Here is a 21,970-nt window from a genome sequence, read left to right as displayed (position 1 = left end):
TTCTGTAAAGCAAAATTCTGCTCTTATAAATTAGTTGGAGAACCTCTGAACTCATTATAATAAGGTAAAATCAGTGGGTGGGAAGTGGGAAGGGGAGAGTGGCAGGTTGCCAATTTCTTTTTGGACATATTGAGTTCTAGAGTGTGGCAGAATATTGCAGAGATGGCCAGCAGGATGTTGGAAATTCAAGTATACTATGTTTCACAAGTGTTACACTTTACACCAACACATCAGGCTCACACTTTTAGATATTCAGAGTGTTGATCAGAGTAAAAGTTTTACTTAGACAACTACCCTGGTGTAATAGAAACAAAATGTGAAAAAAATGAATTAGTGAATTTATTATTATTTCCTTGTTTAGGACATTGCCTTTGGTTCAGTCTTTAGCCCTTAAAATATATAAGATTTGGAAGCATTTGGTTCCAGATAGCATATGTTTGGTCCTCACATTGTTTTGCATGTTGTTTTTTTGCATTCTGTTATGACATCATGAGAAGCACTCTATTTTTCAGAAGCAACAATTATTATCTTTGTTTCTTCCCCCATCTAAACATTTCCTCTGAGCCCTAGAGTTCAGTTACCTTTCCAGGAAGCTGAAATCTGAAGGCTGGCTGCCTACAGATAAAAGAGAAAGATATTTAATCATCTTTGAAAATTAAGCACACCATATTTCTAATGACACTAATAAAGTCAATATAATTGAATAATCTAATTGTCTCTCTCCCAAAAGAAATGTCCCTATCACCCTCTTTTCACAGCTATCATTACCCAGGTAATTTAGGCAAAAAGCTCCTGCTTTTACATGAATTATCTTGGATTGTTATGTGGTTATTTTCAGCCTGAATAGTCCAGATTGAGATAGTGTGGGTCCATGAAAGAAAAGCAGACTGCCTTCAAATAGATGTGGGAGTGGGACTTTATGCATTAGGTGCATGTCATTTATCACTGCTGCCTTTGATGTTTGCAAAGAATACCTTTTGTGGAAAGCACAGAAAACATGGTACATAGAAGCACTTAGGGATCTTTACACCTAAATCTAAATGATAATAATGGGACTCAGGTTACTCTATAGGCTTTGATGAAGAAATACATACCCCAAGCCATTTTAGTGATCCTAGCTTCACTCCTGTGTTGGTTACTTTCTGGGAACATATTGGATATCTTTGCAACAGATATTATACAAATGTTAGCCACAAATGAAAAATAAAAACAAAACATGTTTAATAAGTAGACTGAAAATAAGATGATCAGATGGCCCATACTGGTCCAGCCTATACCATCTTGGTATAGGGAACCTTTAAGGGAGTGTTCCAGTAATCGTGAAAAGTCCCACATTGGAATCTAGTCAAGGGCCAAGTTGTGTTGCCTCTAGTTAAAAAGCCATGAAGGGCTTTGGATGGTTTTGAAAATTACAGTATTTAAGTTAAACTACAGAAGATACTTTTGTAAACAACAATATGTAAACAAAGAATTCACGAATGTTCTCTATGGATTCTGAACTCCCTGATACTTGACTTGCAAGGAAAATTTAGAGGCAGTCCAAGATTGATATTTCCTCTTTGGACTGGAATTAAGAAGAAAGTATGTACAGAATCCTCCCTGTTGCCTTGTCCTGGTCACAGTAATGCCCTTGTAATGCTGCAACACTTGCCAGACTCAGCCTAGAAACTATACAAAAGATTAGGAAATTAACATGCTCTGGCAATTTGGCCTATGTAGACTGGTCCACAACATGATAGCTTGAATCCAAGAGCAGGTTTTACCTGCTGTATGCTCCCACATTACTAGTAATTACATATTTGATAAGCCACACCTTCTGAAATGTAATTTTCAAATGCACACACATCTCCCAATAATACTATACTAGAGAATGTTATGTCCAGTCAGCCAATGAATTAGGAATGACCTAAGCAATACATACAGTAGGTTAACACTAGAAACCATGATCAATATTGAAAACAGTAGTTAAATCCAACCCAGAAAGACTCCAATGAGTAGTTAATAAGAATGAGTATGTTTTATAATGACAAATATGCCAATTATCTTGAATTTGATCATCACATAGTGTACACAAATACTGATAGTCAACTCTGTACTCCACTAATATGTATAATCAATTATGTTTCAATAAAGACAAAAAATGAAAAAGACTTTTCATGACATAAAGAATGGCATTTTAAAGCCAATATAGAATTTGAATCAGGTTCGAAAATATAAAAACATTCCATCTGCTCAGGTGCTCCTGGAGATTCTAAGCAGTGATTATAGCAATAAACAGTGAATCTATTGCTAGGGTCACATAGTCTTTTTGTTAATTTGTATTTGAAATGAGTGACACTGTGTATAATCATCCAAATCTCTGAGATAGGCTGTTAAGTCCTGCTGAATGGAAGCTTGACTATGAAGATCTTTTAAGAAAAATCTTGTCAGATATTTCTAATATTTATAAGAACATTACAGGGGGGAAAGCAATAATAATAGAATAGACAACCTCTTCATCTCTTGGAAGTGGGGATACCCACATTCAGATCTGGACACTGAGGTAAGGTGATGAAAAAAGTGGTGCAAAATGAAGGTTTTTCAGAACTATAGAGAGGAAAGATTCAGTTTTGCATAGTATAGTTTTAAAATTATTTGCCCTAGTACCCTACTGTCTTGTGATTTTTATACCTTCAATTGAATTTGTAACTTGATCACCAAATGTGGCCTTGATTTTGAGCTTTCAAAGGAAATTGAAGTCCTCTATTTTAACTTCTCTCAGGTTATCATTAACTTTATGTGTCAACTTGACTGGGTCATGGGGTACCCAGATATTTTTTCAAACATTATTCTGGATATGTCTGTGAGGGTATTTTTGAATGAGATTAACATTTGAATTGGTAGTCTGAGTAAAGGAGATTGTCCTCCTCAATGTGGGTGGCCCTCGTCCAATTTGTTGTAGGCCTGAAAAAAAAAAAAAGGCTGACCCTCCAGCAAGTAGGAAAGAATCTCTCTTACCTGACTGTTATTGACCTGGAATATCAGCTTTTTCCTGCCTTTGGGCTCAAAATGAAATATTGGCTCTTCCTGGGTCTCCAGTGTGCCAGCCTTTGTACTGGAACTACACCATTGGCTCTTTTGGGTCTACAGCTTGCTGACTTACCCCAAAGATCTTGGGACTTGTCAGCCTCCATCATCACATGAGCCAAGTCCATGCAGACACACACACATGTCTGTGCACACACACAAGTACTTCAAAAAGTTTGTAGAAAAATAGAACTAAAAGATAATACAAATCTTTCCACGAACTTTTGGAAGACCCCCTTGTATCTTTCCCTTTAGTCCACAGAAAGATGTGTCCCTTCTTTTTAAGTTCAAATCCTCCATCTAGACTCCATCTTTTTAACATCTTCAACCTCTCCCTCTTCTTGGCTCCTTTCCATATGTTTGCAATCACGTATATGTCTTTTCTATCTAAACAAAAAACATTGCTTGAGTTTTACTCCCCATATCCCATTCCCATTCCACCCCATCTCAGCTTCCATCATATTCCCCTCTTTTTTCATTGTGAGTATCTGTGCTTTCAATGCTTCACTGTCCACTCATTACTTAACACCCTGAAATTAGGCTTCTGTCCCCACCAAATGAAAATAGTTTTTCAGGAATTTTTTCTAATCACCAATTTACCAATCTTGGTTTTGGAGGCACAGGCCCGACTGTAGTAGAATAAGTATCACATAGAAAGTGAGGAAGTGGAGACAGTGATGGGCTATTCTCTTAAGAAGGCTGGACAACACGGAGGAGACCAAGAAGGAATGAAATCTAGTGGAGGACACCAAGGTGGACAGAAGCTTGTTTGCTTCAATGGGAAAAACTTAAGCAAGTCTGCAGGTTGAGGTGAAAGAGCCAGTAGAGAGGGAAAGAAAACACAAGAAAGAGAAGGGATAATTGATAGAGCAAGGACCAGGAAGTGTTGAAAAGGGAGAAAACCAGTTCGAAACATTTGGGAAGTGACTTTTTTTTATAAACATATAGTAAACAAATTAATGGAGTGCCTGGAGTATCTGTCACTATTTTTCTACCCAGAATACCTGATCTTTCTAATACCTGATCTGCCATCATGGAAATGAGGGAATTCTAAATTCTGCTATCAGAATTGTGGGAGAATTTGAATGCCAATTGTATTTTCCCACAGAAGAAATAAAGCTCTAAATCCTGACTAAGTATAGTTAAAAGAGTGCTATTACCCTCTTCAGTTGTACTACAGGGTTAAATAGGGTTTTGTGATCTGGTCTGGAGATCAAACCACCGCTTATGACATTGTTTCTATGAAGAAACTCTGACTTCTCTAAAAGTCATAGTATTCAGATTGAGAACTGCTTATTGATAGCTAGAAGGTTGTCCACCTATTCCAATGACATCATCATTAAAAAAGACAAACAAACTTGGAAACTCATACAGGGAAACTGCTTTCAAAATCTATTTCCAAACCATCCAAGAAAATCAGCATCATTGACTTGTAGGCACAGCTCAATTTAACACTAAAGTGGCATCACTCATCTTGTTTTGACTTTCTTACTCACCAGCCTTGGCTCCAAATGACTTTTAAACTGTTTTCTGAAATCAACTTCACCTTCAGAGTAGAAATGCTTTTGGCCTGTGAAGAAATTCCAAAGAACGGATCACAGGTTCTGACGACCATATCAGAGGGTTCCCAAAGATTCCTTCGAACGATGGTAGTCACTTCAAAAATAAGTTTATAAACTCCAAAGGTACCACTTAGAAGAGGTGAGAAATCACTTTGCTAAGTTCTGATATATTTGTTTAAAATATTTTTTAAAAAACATATGGATTGATTCCTTGTCTGCCTAGCTAGATTGTAATTTCCAAGAGCCAGGGACTGTGGTTTCTTTGTCGTCCTATTTGTATTCTTATTTGGAACCTTGGAAAGAATTCATACTTAATGAATGTTTTAGACTGATAATCACTATGAAAGTACATTCTTTTGAGTCTGGTATTTATGATCTAGGCATGTGAATAGTAGTAAATATCAACTGGGCTGTTTTGAATAGAATATCATACATGTAATAGAAAAAACTTGCACAACCACAATTACTTGAAGTTGACATGACAAGCAAACAGAGGGGACATCAGTGGGGGGAGGGGGGAGGGAGGAGGGAGGGAGGTGATGGGCAACAATAATCAGCCACAATGTATATCGACAAAATAAAATTAAAAATAAATAAATAAATAAATAAATAAATAAATAAATAAATAAATAAATAAATAAATAAAAAGAAAAAGAAAAAGAAAAAAAAGAAAAAACTTGCAAAAAATGGAAGATGTAGAATGGATGATGGCATACTGCCCAAACTAGCTTTTAACACAAACCAAAAGGGAGAAAATAGAGAAGACCCTAGAAAATGGAAAGATCAATATCATTTCTTGGGCATAAGAACAGAACTGCATATTGAAATTTAACAACTCAATCTGACAGTTTGGGCATAACTCCCATGCTACAAACTACTCCACTTTTCTCTTTCAATTCTGAAGACTTCCCAGATCCCCCAAATCCTATCCTGTTGACTAGCTCCACATCTGACATTTAATTCATCAGCTATTACTCCAGAGACTTTGCTGGACATGGCTCCCGATCTCAAAATCAAATTTACTGTCTTATTGTCAATTTCTGGAATTTGTTTCTAAATTGTCCTGAATATATCCCAAAGAGTAACATTTTCCCAATTTATAAAAATACACCAAAATGCAAGCTAACAAGACTAATATCCTAATGAAAAAATGTTCACAGATTGATATTTTAATATCTATGTCGTATACTTTAAAACATGCAAATGAAATCTGGGTTATTGTTGAAGAGCTAAAATGAAAAATGATGATGTTGGCAAGAAAAAGAGTACGAATATTCATGAAGAAGGACAAGCATATATTTTCCTAAAATGTAGTGCTCTCCTTCCCAGAGGAGGCCATCTGGCCTCTTTGATTGCTAGTTTAAACCAATTAGCACAAAATGGGGATACTACGTTATTGGGTTTCACCACAAGCCTTCTGGTTTCATTCTTAATCTTACGGTTTCCTCTTAAATGTTTTCTGTTAATGGTACAAATTGAAAACAACAACAGCATAAACTCATGTTTAAGCTGAACAGAGTCCACTAGAGCTCAAGCAAGCACTCCTCATTAATATCTATAATCATTGCCTTATCCCAGAGAGACAGAGATGGTAAGAATTCAAGCCTGCTCACGCACACAAACTGTTCTGTTGGCCATTGGAACAGCCAGGCAGCCAGCTGACCGCTTACTTTTTGTCTATGCTGCCAGCACCTGAGGTCCTGGGAGTATCTCAAGTGGGGTGGCAATGGTGTCAGAAACACTGATGCCCCTGATTTCACATATGTTTCCTCAAAGTGAGTCATGATGACACTGGAGTGAAAGGCTCACATTGCTTTACAATTGATCACAAGGAGAATAACACTAACTTGACTTGTTTGCGTGTTACAATTACTGGTACAAAACTCCAAGTCCCTCAATACTGCCTATATTCTTAGTATTTTGGGTGCAAGCTTCCTCTCCTTAGCTGCTTTTCAGTGAAGTCTGATTTCTCCTTTGTCCAAATTTTCTTCTTAATAAGACATTTTCCCACAGATTATTGTTTCACTAGTCACCACCTATTACTTTCTCTTATATCTGAGCCATAGCCACTCCTTTGCATAGTCTTTGTTGTTCTGTGAATTAATTTAATCTCTTCTGGAGGTAAAAGGAGGCAGCACCTAATTATCTAAGTTTTAATCAGAGATATCCACTACTGAATTTGCATGCAATCATGATCAGTCAACTACACAAATAGTATGAAGTAGGGCAATGTTTTCAAAGTATGGCATGCTTACTATTTATGATATGCGAGATAACTTTAGGTGGTTCATGAGCTAATATTTTTTTATGTCAAAAGTTATAAATTTATCTAATTTTATGGGTATACACAAACATGTACATACATATATATGGCTAGCACTAGAAAACTGATTGCTCAGGTTCTATTGCCTAGGATAAGATTAAGGTTTCTAAAAAGGAGATGAGCCACTTTTTAAAATTAAGTAAATACTAGATGTTAACATAGATATGTCAAAATCATGAAAGTGGTACCCAAAAGACCACAAGTTTGGGAAACATTTGCGTTGTGTTTAAGAACTCTCTCTTGTCTTAAAGCCCCGTTCTACCACTTGCCAGCTGTGTGACTTTGGGCATGTATTCCTCACTGAGTCTCAGTTTCCTCATCCATGAAATGTACTGATAATAGCATCTACTTCACAAGAGTGAGAAACAAAGAAGATATAACCTTTCTTTCTGAAATAAATAAGTATATCCAAATTAGGGCTTGAGCCTTAAAATTGGTCTCTCACGCAGGATAAAAGGAAGGAAAACTATAGTTATCAGACAAAATATAGCAACATCTAACAAGCACAGGCATTGGAAGAGGGTGATTTGAGGGAGGGGTAATAGAGTCTTTGCTCGAACAATCTTCCCGGACATCAAAAGTTGTTATCATCATCATCATCATCATCATCATCATCATCATCATCATCATCATCATCATTATTATTATTATTACTTGGTAGATGTTGAAAGAATAGGTTGAGTTGCATAACAGATTCTCACCTGGAATAGGAAACTGCTCTTTTAATTACCTTTGCATACCTCTGCACTTATCACATTTGTTTAGAAGTTAAATATTTCCATGTCTGTACTCCTATCGGCTTGTGAGTATTTTTAGGGCAGCAACTATGTCTTTTCAACTTTGTGTTCTAACACCTAGAGCAGTGTTTGGCCCAACATAATGACTCAGTAAACGGCTGTTGAACTGAAAATAACAAGAATTATTTTGTGGCTTTAATTCAAAACCCTTAAAATCCTGGTAAATTTATGATGTAATATTCGGAATTGACCCATGTATTAGATAAAATTAGAGAGATTAGAGTCAGTTAAAGAGGTTCTAATTAGAGTGAATTAGAAAGATTCACTTCCTGACTTTTAAATTGTCCCAAAGTAGTAGGGGACGATCTGCGTTTCTGAATAAGCCTGGACATTATGAAAATGGAAAGACCCTAGGTGAAATATAATGAGATAGTGAATATAACGCAAAAGAAAATTATGTTATTCCCCAAGCAAAACAAGTACTTTGAGAAATCCTTGGGGAGAAAGGAGAAAACTCCACTTCCCATAGATGACAGACTCCATATCCCATTCCTACAATTTATTTTATTGATAAAAATAAATTCCTCTTATTTCCTTAATACAATCTGGTATTTGTGGCATGATGCCTGAAGATGTTGTGTCTCCCCAAATAAACTGCTCTACGTTCCCTTGTGATTTAGGCTAACAAGTAATTTTGGGGAAAAAAAATCAAGACTGTTGAAACATGAAACCACTTTTCTTTAATTTTTATTATCAAGATCGGATGATCTTAAGAACTCCCTTGATGATTATTCTGTAATAGATTGCATTAGTCCGTGTCTGTTGCTTATAATGAAATACCTGAAACTGGGTGATTTATAAAGAAAAACAAAATTTATTGCTTATAGTTTCTGAGGCTGGGAAGTCCAAAGTCCATCTGGTGGTGGTGACAGCAACCCAGGTGTCTCACATTGCAAGATGGTGGAGGCAGACTCTCTTCTTCTTTTAAAGGCCTCAGAACCATGTCCCTGACCACCATTTTTAATCCATTCATGACTGCACAGTCCTACAATCTAATCACCTCTTCAAAGCTCTGCCTTTCAATTAGTATAATAGGATTTCCCACCCTCTTAACAGTCACAGTTGGGGCTAAGTTTCTGATACATAAAACTTGGGTGAAACAATTCAAGCTTCAATGAGTTTAGGGGAGATATAATTCAATCCACTATATTCCACCCCTGGCCCCCCAAAACTCGTGTCTTTTTCACATGCAAAAACATTCATTTCATCCCCAAAGTCTTAATTTGTTTCAACTCAAAAGTCCAAAGTTCAATGTCTCATCTGTGAAAGCAAAAACAAGTTATCTACTTCCAAGATACAATGGTGGGATTAACATCGGGTACATATTCCCATTCGAAAATGGAGAAATAGGCCAAAAGAAAGGCATAATAGGTCCCAGACAAGTTCAAAACCCAGCAGGGCAGGCATTAAATCTCAAAGCTGGCAAATCATGTACTTTGAGTCCATGTTCAACGTCCTCTGCACACTGGTGGGGGAGCTTGGTCCTCAAGTCCTTGGGCAGCTCTGCTTCTATGGATTTCCTGGTCTCAGGCCACACTTCAGGTCTCCCAGGTTGGTGTTCCACTCTGGTAGCTCTACACGTCTAGGGCTGAATGGTGTTCCTGCTCTCTGCACTAGGCCTGGCTGTTGGGGTTTCTCTGCTGCAACTCTGATCCCAGGTTTCTGCTTGACATTGCTCTAGTGAAGGCTGTCTGCAGTGACTCTGCCCCTGAGACAGATCTCCTTCTGGGTACCCTGAATTTTCCATAGATCCTTTGAAATTGGGGTGGAGGCTCCCAAGCCTTCAGAGCTCTGGCATTTGCGAGCCTATAACCCTAACACCACGAGGATGCTGCCAAGACTTTTGGCTTGTATTTTCCAAAGCTGTAGGTCCAACCACACCTGGAGCCAATTTAACCACTGCTGGAGCAGCCAAAGCAGCTTCCAGAGGTGGGCCTGCGGAGTGAGCCCACAGAGGGTGCCTTGGCCTGTTCCCCAAGACCATTTTGTCTCTCTAGGCCTTTGGGCCTGAAATGGAAGGGCTGGCCTCAGATGCTTCTGTAATGCCTTCAGGGCCTTTTTCTCTTTCTCTTGATATTCCCTTTCTTTTGCACTAATCTTCTCAGCTAATGGTTGCTGGGCTGCACAATTGCATGCTCTCTGCTTCTCTACACATGGCCAGGCTGAAAATTTTCTAAATGTTTACTCTGCTTCCCTTTAAAATTCTGGCTTTATGTTATGCCTTTGCCACCATAACTCAGTGTAGGCTTTACAAGTAGCCATGCAGCTTTCCTAATGCATTGTTGCTAGAAATTTCTTCCACCAAACTCCTAGGGAAGTTCCACCTTCCACAAAGTCCTAGGGCATGGAAAAAATGCAGCCAAATTCCTTTTCAATTCACAGCAAGGATGATCTTTGCCACAGTTTCCAATAAGTCTCTTCTCATTTACATTCAAGAACTCCTCAGAATGGCCTTTACTATCCATATTTCTATGAGCATTCTGCTCGCTACCACATACCTACACCATACCAATTTTCTGTGTGGAATATGCTATAAAGCATATGTACTTCACAAGGCCTGGCTTTCCAAAGCCTTTCAGTTTCAAATATTGACCTTGAGGAGGACTAGAAATTTTCCTCAGGCTATAAAGTCTCTGGTTTAAGATAACGTTTTGTGGCACAGCAAGGCTGCTGGCTCAAGGACAGACAGGTTACTGCTTGATATGTGTAGATACTGGAAAATTGTTGGAGGGAGAAGGAATGTTTGCTAAGATCAAGCTGTTGTTGATAGGACCATTTAATTGTCTACTGGAATGTCATCTGGCTTGTTTCACTGAAAGTTACCAGCCTATTTTGTTAAACTATAATCCCACCTATGTTCTCTTCCTGTGACTTCCTCGTCTGGAAAATAAATGCAGGAAGGGAACCCCAATTCAGGGTTAATTTCCTGAGGAAGGGATGCCTCTTGCTGGAGGGTCCCAGGAAGATTAACCACTTTAGGGTCTCTCACTGCTCAGAAGAGATGGGCTTTGAGTAATTCTTTGTTTCTCTGTCACCCAGGGGAAGTGGGGTGACAAATCCATGGGGGGCAAAGCAACACAAAGCAACACTTCTGTATTAGTCCATTTCTGCTGCTTATAACAAAATACCTGCAACTTGGTAATTTATAAGAAAACAAAATTTATTGCTTACAGTTTCAGAGGCTAGGGAGTCCAAAGTCCAGGGGTGTTGCTTATAACAAATACTTAAAAATGTGGAAGTGGCTCTGGAACTGAGTGTTAGGCAAAGGTTGGAGGAATTTGGAGGACCCAGAAGAAGACAAAAAGATGAGGGGAAGTTTGGAATGTCTTAGAGACAGGTTACGTGGTGGTGAGCAGAATGCTGATAGAAATATGGATAGTAAAGGCCATTCTGAGGAGGTCTCAGATGTAAATGAGAAGGGACTTATTGGAAACTAGAGCAAAGATCATCCTTGCTGTGAACTGGCAAGGAACTTGGCAGCATTCTATTCATGTCCAAAAGTTTTATGGAATGTGGAACTCAAAGGTGCTGACCCAGGATATTTGATGGAAGAAATTTCTAAGCAGCAAAGCATTAAGGAAGCTGCATGGCTGCATGGAACAGCCTATGATGAGTTATGGCAGAAAAGTCATGAGATAATGCCGGAATTTATAATTCAAAAGAAAGCAGAGGGCAAAAATTGGAAAACTTTCAGCCTGGCCACAAAAGAAAGGGTATAGCCCAAGGACCCTTTGCTAAGGAGACGAGTACAGAAGAAAGGGATTATTAAGAGAAGGGAAAGAAGACCTTGAAGGCATTTCAGAGATCTTGGAGGCTGCATCTTTCATTACAGGCCCAGAGGCCTAGGGAGACACAGTGGACTCAGGGAACAGGCCTGAGGCACCCTCCTTGGGCTCGCTACCTAGGGCCACCACAGGAAGCTGCCTCCAGCATCAGCACCCCAGCTGCTTTGGCTGCCTCAGCAATAGCTAAATTGGTCCCAGGTGTGACTGGACCCGCAGCTTCGGAAAATACAAGCTGGAAGCATTGGCGGTGTCTGTGTCATGTTAGGTCTGCAGGCTCACAGAATGCCATGGCTCTGAAAGCTTAGAAGCCTCTACCCCAGTTTCAAAGGTTGTATGGAAAAGCCCGGGGGCCCAGGAAGAGATCTGTCACAGAGATGGAATCACCACAGAGTCTTCGCTAGAGCAGTGCCCAGTGGAAACGTGGAGTCAGAGTTGCAGCAGAGAAACCGCATCAGCACTATGCCTAGTGAAGCCCTGAGAGTGGGACTGCCATGGAGACCCCATATCTATGGAGCTACCAGCCTGCAAGAGCTGAAGTGTGGCGTGAGACCTGGAAAGCCATAGGAGCAGAGCTGCCTGAGGACTTGGGACCCAACCCCTGCACCAGTGTGCAGAGGATGTTGAACATGGAGTCAAGGTACATAATTTGCCAGCTTTGAGATGTAATGTCTGTCCTGCTGGGTTTCAAATTTGTTTGGGACCTGTTACCCCTTTCTTTGGCTTATTTCTCCCCTTTTGAATGGGAATATGTACCCTATGTTTGTCCCACCATTGTATCTGGGAAGTAGATAACTTGTTTTTGATTTTACAGATGGGACTTTGAACTTTGGACTTCTGAGTTGAAACAAGTTAAGACTTTGGGGACAAAATGAATGGATTTGTGTGTGAAAAGGACATGAGTGTTGGTGGGTCAGGGGCAAAATGTTGTAGACTGGATGTCCTCCCCCCACCTCACTGAGGCTTAATCCCCACTGTAACTGTTGAAGATGGGAAATCCTACTATGGTAATTGAAAGGTGGCGCCTTGAAGAGGTGATTAGATTGTAGGACCATGCTGTAGTGAATGGAGTGCTTTAAAAGGAGAGCATATGAAAGGTTAGTCTCTCTCTTCTCGAGCATTTTCTGCCATTTGAGACCCCCAGGTCACTGTCACCAACACCAAAGACCCTCACCAGATGTTTCCTGGACTTTGGATTTCCTAGCTTCTGAAACTGTAAGCAATAAATTTCATTTTCTTAAAAATTACCCAGTTCCATATATTTTGTTATAAACAACAGAAATGGACTAATACAGCAATTGTTAAATATACAATATACTGTTATTAACTATAGATCATCTATAGAAAATCCCATACTGTTCACTCAAATATCAACCAATAGATAAATATATTTAAAGAATGAGGTATCATCTTCTAATCTTTGCAGTTAGAAAATAAACCAATTACTTCATTAATTTTCCAGCATTGTGACACAATCTGAATAGGTTTCCTGCTTGCTGTATAAGAAGACAATTTTGAGGGGTGAAAATAGCATTTAAGACCCCAAGACAGCTTTTAATATCAGGTTTTTTAGAATCTTAGCCCATTAGTTATTGGGAGCTTTAACAAACACCAGCTAGTGTTTATGGCTTGTTGGTGTGGGTATAACTTGATTAAAATTGTATCGAGACAAGACTGCTAAATTATTTCACATGGAAAATTAACAAGACATATTATATGGTAAATAGGAAAAACAAACATTTTAAATACTATTTATTGAATTGTAGCCGAATCAAAGGTCTATGTAGTTGAAAGAACATCTTTTTGACCTAAGTTATCACCTCTGACATTTCAAAAAGCAATAGAATGAATCAAGTGGAAGTCATTAGGCCTGAATTCTAATCCGTAGCTGTATCTCTAACTTGTTTTACCCTGTCTTTTGACCTTTTGGAGACTTGTTTTTCTTATTAGTATACCAAAAACAACATCTGCTTCACAGGATGGGCTTAAAAATTAATCAGATGATGTCTGAGACGTACTTGAATATCAGGTGTAAATTCTAAGTACTGTTATTCAATATTAAAATTCATTACCCTTCTCTGAACCACCTAACCAAACCTACTGCATCTGTGATCTGATCTCAGCACATAGGTGTAAACAAGAAAATGTCAAAGTGGATGCCATGTTCTCCTTAGTTTAATCAATCATGGTCAAGTTTCATTAGTAACTAGCTGGATTTTTCTTCCTCCATGTTTTAATTCAGAGTGTCGAACAAGTGGAGTTTATTGATCACAAGTACAAGGTCACCATCAATAGGTATTTTGCAATTTGGTTGTTGAATGTACGTTGCTAGCAATATTAAAGATGAAGAATTTTCACATGTTATTTTGAGAAAATCCACGCTTGACCAATTTTTCTTCTGCAGAGAAAAAGAACATATTTCTGATACCCAAAAGAATCTCTTGCAGTAGCCAAAGCACCAGGAAGGAGTAAATATTACAAAGTTGAAGTTGGAAATGCTAAGATAATGCAATAAAGACCATATATAGATAATTTCCCTGGTAGTCTTGACGTGTACTCGACAGTTCCCTGGAGGAATTTTTTTTCTTTTTAATAAACTAACAGCTTATGCCCTGAAATAATAACAGTGATGACAAATGATACTTTAGCACATGCTTTCTACATATGATCTCATTTAATACATGCTGAAAATGTTCCTTTGAGATAAATGTTACTAGCCTGGTTTTCAAATACAGAAAGTGAGGCTAAGGGAGGTTTGCAACCTTGCCTAAGCTCATAGAGCTGGTAAGTGAAAAAGCTAGTATTTAACCCAAATTGTATGACTACAGATTTGATCCATTTTCCATTATACTGTGCTAAGTGAATATGTAGATTTTCCAAGGTCCAAAAAAAAATTAAATAAATAAATAAAATAAAATAAAACTCTTGCAGTGGATCTTTAGCTCTTCCAATGAACCAGAATTCTAATCAAATGGCTTCTCGCCAAAGATTTCTATAAGGTTACCCAGTTTGTTACTCAATCTGCTCTGTGCTTGTGAGTCTGTCTTTGGTTACCTTCCTCTGAGCTAGGATTGTAGGACATTAAGGAATACAGCTTTCCAGACTGTTTCCTCTTGCTATGCAAAAACAGCCTTCCATCAACTCAATCACATTGCTTTCTTTGTGGTCTCCTTCTCTCTATATTTCTTTTTCTCCCTCTGTTTTCAAAAATCCTTTTGATCGTTTTCTTCTAGGGTTCTGTCCCTAGCAAAGTTTTCACTTAAAGAGTAGCTATATCCTACAAGAAATTCCAGGATATGAACAGTCATACCACCCAGTACCGTATGCTGTAGCTCCAGCATAAAGACCTCTCAAAAAAATAGAGTGTTTTTTTGTTTTAATAATGTCCCTCCTGCTTGGGGAGCCCAAATCTTTCACATATAGTTCTTTTTTTCACTTTAGCTCCTCAAAACATTTATCTTTGTTTTGTCAATAGGCTCTTTTTCCTTCCCACTTTGGAGGAAGAGTATGAGGCAAGAACCCTTGGTGGAAAAAAGGCAAAAAGTTAGCCAAGTAACTAGGGAAAAGTCAAAGGGGAGAAGACCTTAAGAAAACATTCTTAGTATGGATGGTTAAGTAGCAACAGGGGATAAATGTAGGACACAGGCGGCTAGCATGTGTTTTGAGCAAAGGCAACATTATCCAACAGACAGCAGAATTCATTTAGAATATTGCCATTTGCTATATAGGCTCAGAGGGCTAGAGGAGAGGTTTTTTTCCCTCCAGGCAATTGTTTTTATTGCATTAGGTTGCATTACACCAAGGAAAGCCTGACGAAAATCCTGCGTGGTTTGTAACAAGACTGTAGTCTAATTCTACTGCTACACCAACAAATTCCGGCAACCTGCAAACATAACGGAGTCCGGGGAACAAAAACACTGCCTGACACATTGCCACCTGACATACAAAATCCACATTCTCCCTCATCTAAAATACGGTCTTTAAACTGACAAGGAGCTCCATTGAGAATATCAGCCGCTGTGTTATTCTAGTAAGGGTAGAAATTCTAGGTGACTCAGGAACTAGAGAAGAATTACTGCTTTCTTCATTTTGTTGTTCTGATGTGTCCTCCGGAAGTGTAGCTAAAAAGTCATTAACAGATGGCTCTGGCAGAGATAAGTCCAACGGTTTGGCTGTTGACAAATCTCCATATAAAGATCTTTACTATTGATTATCATGGTCATGCCACACCTGCCCATCTGCCTCTAGACTCACATGACCCAGGCTCTGTCACGTAAATCAGAGAACAGAAACTCACCTTGGTCCAGCTCCTAACCAGGTAGTAGAGACAAAGTATTATGGTACAAATGAGTGCTATGTAGGCACATAGTTATTCATTCATTCATATCTAACTATCATTTATTAAATGCATACCATCTGTTAGTATGTTGTTCTAGGTGCAAACACACCTAGATCATCTGGCATCTGGAATTTGAATGTTTAAGTCTTCATCTAAGTCTAAGTGGCCAGAGCAACGCTGGAGATGTCATACCATTAATAAATCAACAAATTTAACTCATTACATTCAGCTTGCAATGACAAAAGAACCAATCAAAGACCTAACAAGAGTTGGTCAGTCTTCCTGAATAATCCACTTCAGTGCATTTTTACTTGCCTACATGATTCCTTAATCATGACTATTTGCTTGGGGGTGTTGAGATATGCTGGTAATAGTTCGGAGAATGTTCCTGACCACAAATTTCTTATACTCAGCTGGGGAAGGTGTTCTAGGAAAAGATGGTGGACTGAGCACATGTATTTATTTCTGTTCCCATAGTCTCATTGAAATGATAGAAAACACATTTTCAAAAATAATTAATCCATAGCGGAGCTAGAAAATAAGAAGGCATTTAGCAATAGCCTAGGAAGTTTGAGGAAATCCTTAAAGACAGAAAGCAGATGGGGTCTGATTAAAGGAGGAAATAGAGGAGGAAAAACTACAACCCAAAACTGGGGTACTAAGAGTACTTTCTTCTAAGAGAACTCCAGAGAAGTGCTAAGCTTAGACTCAGGAAATCCAAGAGCAGAAGTGGGCCAAGGGGCAATTTTTAGTAAAATTAAAGAATTGCATTCAGAAATGCTAGGCCATTAAAGCTCCTCTTCTTACCCACTGCCATCCCACCCACTTAGAGCAATGTGTTTGACAGCTTAGACTTGCCATCACAATTAAACCTGAAAACGGCATCTACATTCTAAAGACAGTTAAACTACTTGCCTGGAGTGGAGAGGCTCCAAGGGTCCAGGGGTTCTGAGTGTTCATCAGAGTAGAGTTTGGAGTAACTTTAGATTCCCATCACAATTATCTATGAATAAATGATTCTCATTCCTGCTTCCATATTAGAATCACCTGGGAAGCAGTCATGTTGAGAAGTAGTGCTCTAAAGCAATCCACCTAAACTTTCATGAGCATGGAAATCACCTGACGACTTTGTAAAAATGCAGATTTTGATTCAGCAAGTCTGAGGTATGGCCTGAGCTTCAGCATTTCTACCAAGGCCCCAGAATCCTAAGTTCCAAGGTTGTTGGTGGAAGGGCAATACTTTGAGTAGCAAGAAAAGAAACAAAAAGAATTACAATTTCAAAACAGAATATAAAGATTAACCAACTTGATCACATGAAAGTAAAGGTATAGTTAACACAAGTTGGGAAGTGGGAGGGAGGTAACTAAAAGAATGCTGATTATATTATCTTTCATATCTCACATTTCAGGATCAGTAGACACTGTTTAAAGTTGAAATACAAAATACAGATTTATTTATTATTGAAATCTATAAAGAAAAATTTAAAATAATATAGCAAATATGGTGAAGTAGAATGGAAATAGGAAGAATATTTGCTGAGCATATAATACATGCTAAACACTATTCTAAACGTTTTACATCAACTCATATAATCTTTGCAGCAATGCTGTGAGGTGGGTACTATTTTTATCACCATTTTTACCTATGAGAAAACCAAGGCCTAAAGAGATTAAGAAACTTGGGCCAGGTCACAGAGCCAGGATTCAAACCCAGGCAGTCTGACTTCAGAATCTCAGCTGTTAATCACTAAACTCTCTTGAATGGAAAGGAATCAATAGATGCTGTTTAAAACACCAAGAAATAGAAGCATAAACGCATTCTTTACTACTAAGTTAGAAACCATGAGAGGAATAGGAATCAATGACTAGTGTAAGTGGTATCTCTACTTGTGGGACTGAAGAACAGCTGAGGTGGAGATGAGGATGTTAAATTTACTTTTAATTTCAGAGAATTCTGAGTCGCTTGGAAGTGCATTGACATGTACAAACATATTTAATTTATAATAACTGGTTTAATGATTTTAAATGCATTCAAAAAATAGGAAAGAAATATACCAAAATATTAATGGTAATTGTTTTCTAGGGTGAGTTAGGCCAAGAAATTATCAGCATTTTTTTTCAAACTCTCTGTGTTTTCCAAATTTTTGAAGTTACTTTTATCTTCTAAATAGTGGAATAAATTTTAAATCTCAATGTGTGGGACACATTATCAGAAAAAGTAGTGCCTGTTAATTCATGTATTGAAAACAACTGGCACGGCAGACGTTAGAGGTGGTCCTGGGATCCCTTTGGGACATTTTGAGAGGAAGCTCAATAAGAAAATTCTTGCTCTAGAATGGCCCTGCAAAATCAATATAGATTCTTATCTAAGTCTTCTTGATCCCTTTGCTTCTCCATTTCCCCTACCACCATGGAAAAGTAGGTGCCTTTAACTAGTTATGTCAAGTAGCTTGTCACAGTCTGTACTCTTAGTCTTTTAAATATCAGAATAAATTCCAGGACATCACAAGTAGCTTCTATGAGGCTTTCTTGTAAACTGATCCCAGATATGCTACATTTAGCATGGCCAAGATAACAAGAAAACTGCCTTCTTAAAAAATGCTGCAATTCCTCCCTACACGGCATTTTTTATGGACAGATAACCCTTCTTGACAGCTTGGAAAAGCTTAAATTCCTTGGGTAGTTGTCTTATGGATACCTCCTCCTGGTCCAGTTTAAGACTCAGGGTAATCTGAGATCCCTTGAAGTTAATCGTGTAATTTGATCAGCCTAATGAGGTGAATATGGGAGATCTTTCAGCACCAAAATTTCCAATAGACATGACTCAGTATAACCCAGAATTTGCAAGGTCAGACAGTTCAGGATACCAGCATTCAATGGGTGTGATCTTAGGAACTCAGCAAGATACTTTAATGCTGTCTACCTAGTGACATGGTGATACAAAGAATATCTACTCCTGATTTGGAATGCAATCCTCAGAGAGAAGTGAGAATAGCACATATAGTAAAGACATAGCCATGGAGCTCCTTGTAATTTTTCTTGATTTTTGTTACAACTGGGTTGCCTTGACAATTTGTACAGAATTCTTATATGTATGTAATATTGCTCTTCAGTTGCAAGCAAGTAGCAGTGTCAATATGACCTGACTTGTGGGGGCTAAGAGGAAGTAGAAAGAGTTGGTTGATGTTCACCCATGATGTTCATTATAGAATGAATGATGTTCATTCTAGAACATACATGGAAACCAATGTCTTAGCCTGGAAAGTGTCCATGTGCTGATAAACTTCAAACTACACACTTTTTTCATAGTAAACAATGAAGTAACTCAAAAATTCTTAACTTCTGTGGAAGAAAAACATAATAAAAATCAAATTGCAGGGAAGCTTATTGATCTTGCTGTTTTAAGAAAGAGGACTCCCTTGAATCTCCTCTTGCTGCAGATGGGGTGAAAAGGGGTAGGGAGGTCACTAGTTGCCTAAGAAAGTAACATTAGAATGATGGAACTTTTACTTTCCTGTTTCTTGTGTTTGATTTAATTAATCAAGACTTGAAATAATGCCCTCAGATATTATTGGAATATATTATCAGACCTGGAATGATCAGATGCAGAGTTGTTATGAAACACTGAAAAACTCCAAAAAGGATAGCAATTTGAATTCATGACAGGTACTCAATTCAGAAGATTCCTTAATGAGCATGCTGTTATGGGTATCTGCAGTAGTTATCATCTCTTGATGTCTGATACATTTGGGAAAGGTCATTTTTTTAGGACCTTCCTGTTAGCAAGAATATCAAGAAGTTGCTTAATTTTGAGAGCTGGATGCAGGATGGAGTTGGGGAATAAGTGCCTTGTTCACAGTGCATTCAATCTCTGTACAATCTTGCAGAGTATGCATTTGTAACCATTACAAGGGTTTGATGAAATGCTCAATCTCTTCCTTTTCTAACACTTAGGGTAAAAGGCATAGTGAATTGGTGAAGCAGCTAGAACTACATTAAGTAACACTGGATCCTTCCAGGTCCTCAGAGAATATGTTGAGAAATCTGACAGCTTACTCTAGTTGAAATGTTCTAATTTTTTATATGTCTTCAATACTGATTTCGGTGGGTGTGGACCAATTCCTTCTCATGAGGCCTTTGCACCATTCAGATGCTTCCTTGACAGAATATATGAAGCAATTGTTTTCAGGCATATGATAGTTGAATGCAGGTCTGCTATACTCAAGTAAGGAGAAGCACACAATTTGAGGTCCACATACTCCCTGGCTTTCTACCTATGGGCAATTTCCAAACTTCAGTGCAGGGAGTAGAACCCAAGCAGAAAGCAGCAGACTCATGGGTGAAGGAAAGAGAGATCAGAATTATAAGTTGCTATGTTGACTGAAATTTGTGAGGCAGTTACTGAAAATGAGAGTATTATAGAAAATTATATAGAAGTGCCCTTTGGTTCCATTCCTTGCCCAAATCCTCAGCTACTAGGAGACTAAGAGCTGAACAGAGATTTTAGAACTAACATAATACTGAGGAGATACTAGAGTCGCAACCCATCCAGAGTAAAGATACCTTGGTGAACACACCAGGCATTCACTTAAGCCCTAGGAAAGATCATGCTCTAGGAATAAGAACTATAAACTTGGAGTAAGGGCTATACCCTAGGACTAGGGGAAAAATAAAAATAGCCCCCTTCCACCCCAAACAAAGTTGTAAACCAAACTTTATAGAATCCAGGAGACTCTGAAGTAATTAACTGCCTTCCAAAACAAAACTTAACAATTGGAAGAAGATAACATAATCCAGAGTCTATACAACATCATCTACAATGTCCAATATCCAATAAAATAGTAGATATGTGAAGAATCAGAAAAATGTGAACCATAATACTGAAAACAAAATTCATTAGGAGACCTAGAAATGATCCAGCTATTGAATTAACAAGAACAATGTTTAAAATACTTATTATAAATATGCTTCAGAAATTAAAGAAAATAAAAGAAACTCTATAAAGAGATATAAAAATTCAGCAGAGAAAAGGAAACTCTAAAAAGGACCAGATGGAAATTCTAGAACTAAAAAATACAATATCTAAAATAACGAAGCAATTGGAATGAAAGAAGACTGAACTTAACACAAAAGGATTTACTAGTAAACTCAAAGGCAGATCTTATTCTTTCTCAAAGATAGAAATTTCCAAACTGAACCAAAGAGATGACAATAAAAAAGAAAGAAAGAAAGAAAGAAAAAAAGAAAGAACGAAAGAACACAATATTGGAGACCTGTGGGGCAATATCAAATGGTCTAGCATATATGTAATTGGAGTCCCAGGATGAAAGGAGAGAGAATGAAACATAAAAATATTTGAAGGGATAAGACCAAAATTATTTTGAATATTGATAAAAGATACCAACCCACCAATCCAAGAAGCTCAGCAAATCTCAAGAAAGATAAATACACATAACACACTTACAGACATCAGTCAAATTGTGAAAACCAATGGTAAGTAGAAAATCTTTAAAGCAGCCAGAGAATGAAATAGCATTACACACAGGAGATCAATAATAAGAATGATAGCTGGTTTCTATAAAAAATAGTGAAGACCAGTAAACTGTAAAAAAATTCCCTTAAAAATGAAGGTAAAATATACACATTTTAGACAGACAGAGCTGAAAGAATTTATCTACCACAGAACTGTACTATAAAAAATACTGAAAGAAATTAAATAAGCTGAAGGGAAATGACATCAGATAGAAACCTAGCTCTGCAGGAAGAAATGAAAACTATCAGGAAAAGTAAATTGGTCAATAAATACAAATAGTCTCTTAAACATTTATTCATATTTTTGTATATATACTATTAAATCTCTGAAAAACTAACAGCTATTTAATGTAAACAGAACAACAAAGGAATGTGTGGTTTATGTAATATGTGAAAATAAAATACACGATAAGAACGAAAGGGTGGGTAATTGAAATATACTGTCACAAAATTATTAAATATTCATGAAATGATAAAGATTTTGAATAATGTAGACCGTGATAAGTTGAAGATGTATTATAATACCTAAAACAATAGTTAAAAATAGAAAGAGGAATAACTAAAATATC

At 37.7% G+C, this 21,970-nt stretch overlaps 1 pseudogene; it reads right to left on the bottom strand.

Annotated features, from left to right (window-relative positions):
- LOC134368312 (protein BTG3-like) overlaps nt 1–3,173 on the bottom strand; it is a 52,494-nt pseudogene extending 49,321 nt beyond the window's left edge.
- Between the last annotated feature and the right edge of the window lie 18,797 nt (nt 3,174–21,970).

This window comes from Cynocephalus volans, chromosome X, assembly GCF_027409185.1.
Source record: "Cynocephalus volans isolate mCynVol1 chromosome X, mCynVol1.pri, whole genome shotgun sequence".
NCBI lineage: Eukaryota > Metazoa > Chordata > Mammalia > Dermoptera > Cynocephalidae > Cynocephalus > Cynocephalus volans.
The sequence above is the reverse complement of the archived record's forward strand: the minus strand, read 5'-3'. Positions and strand labels throughout refer to the sequence as shown.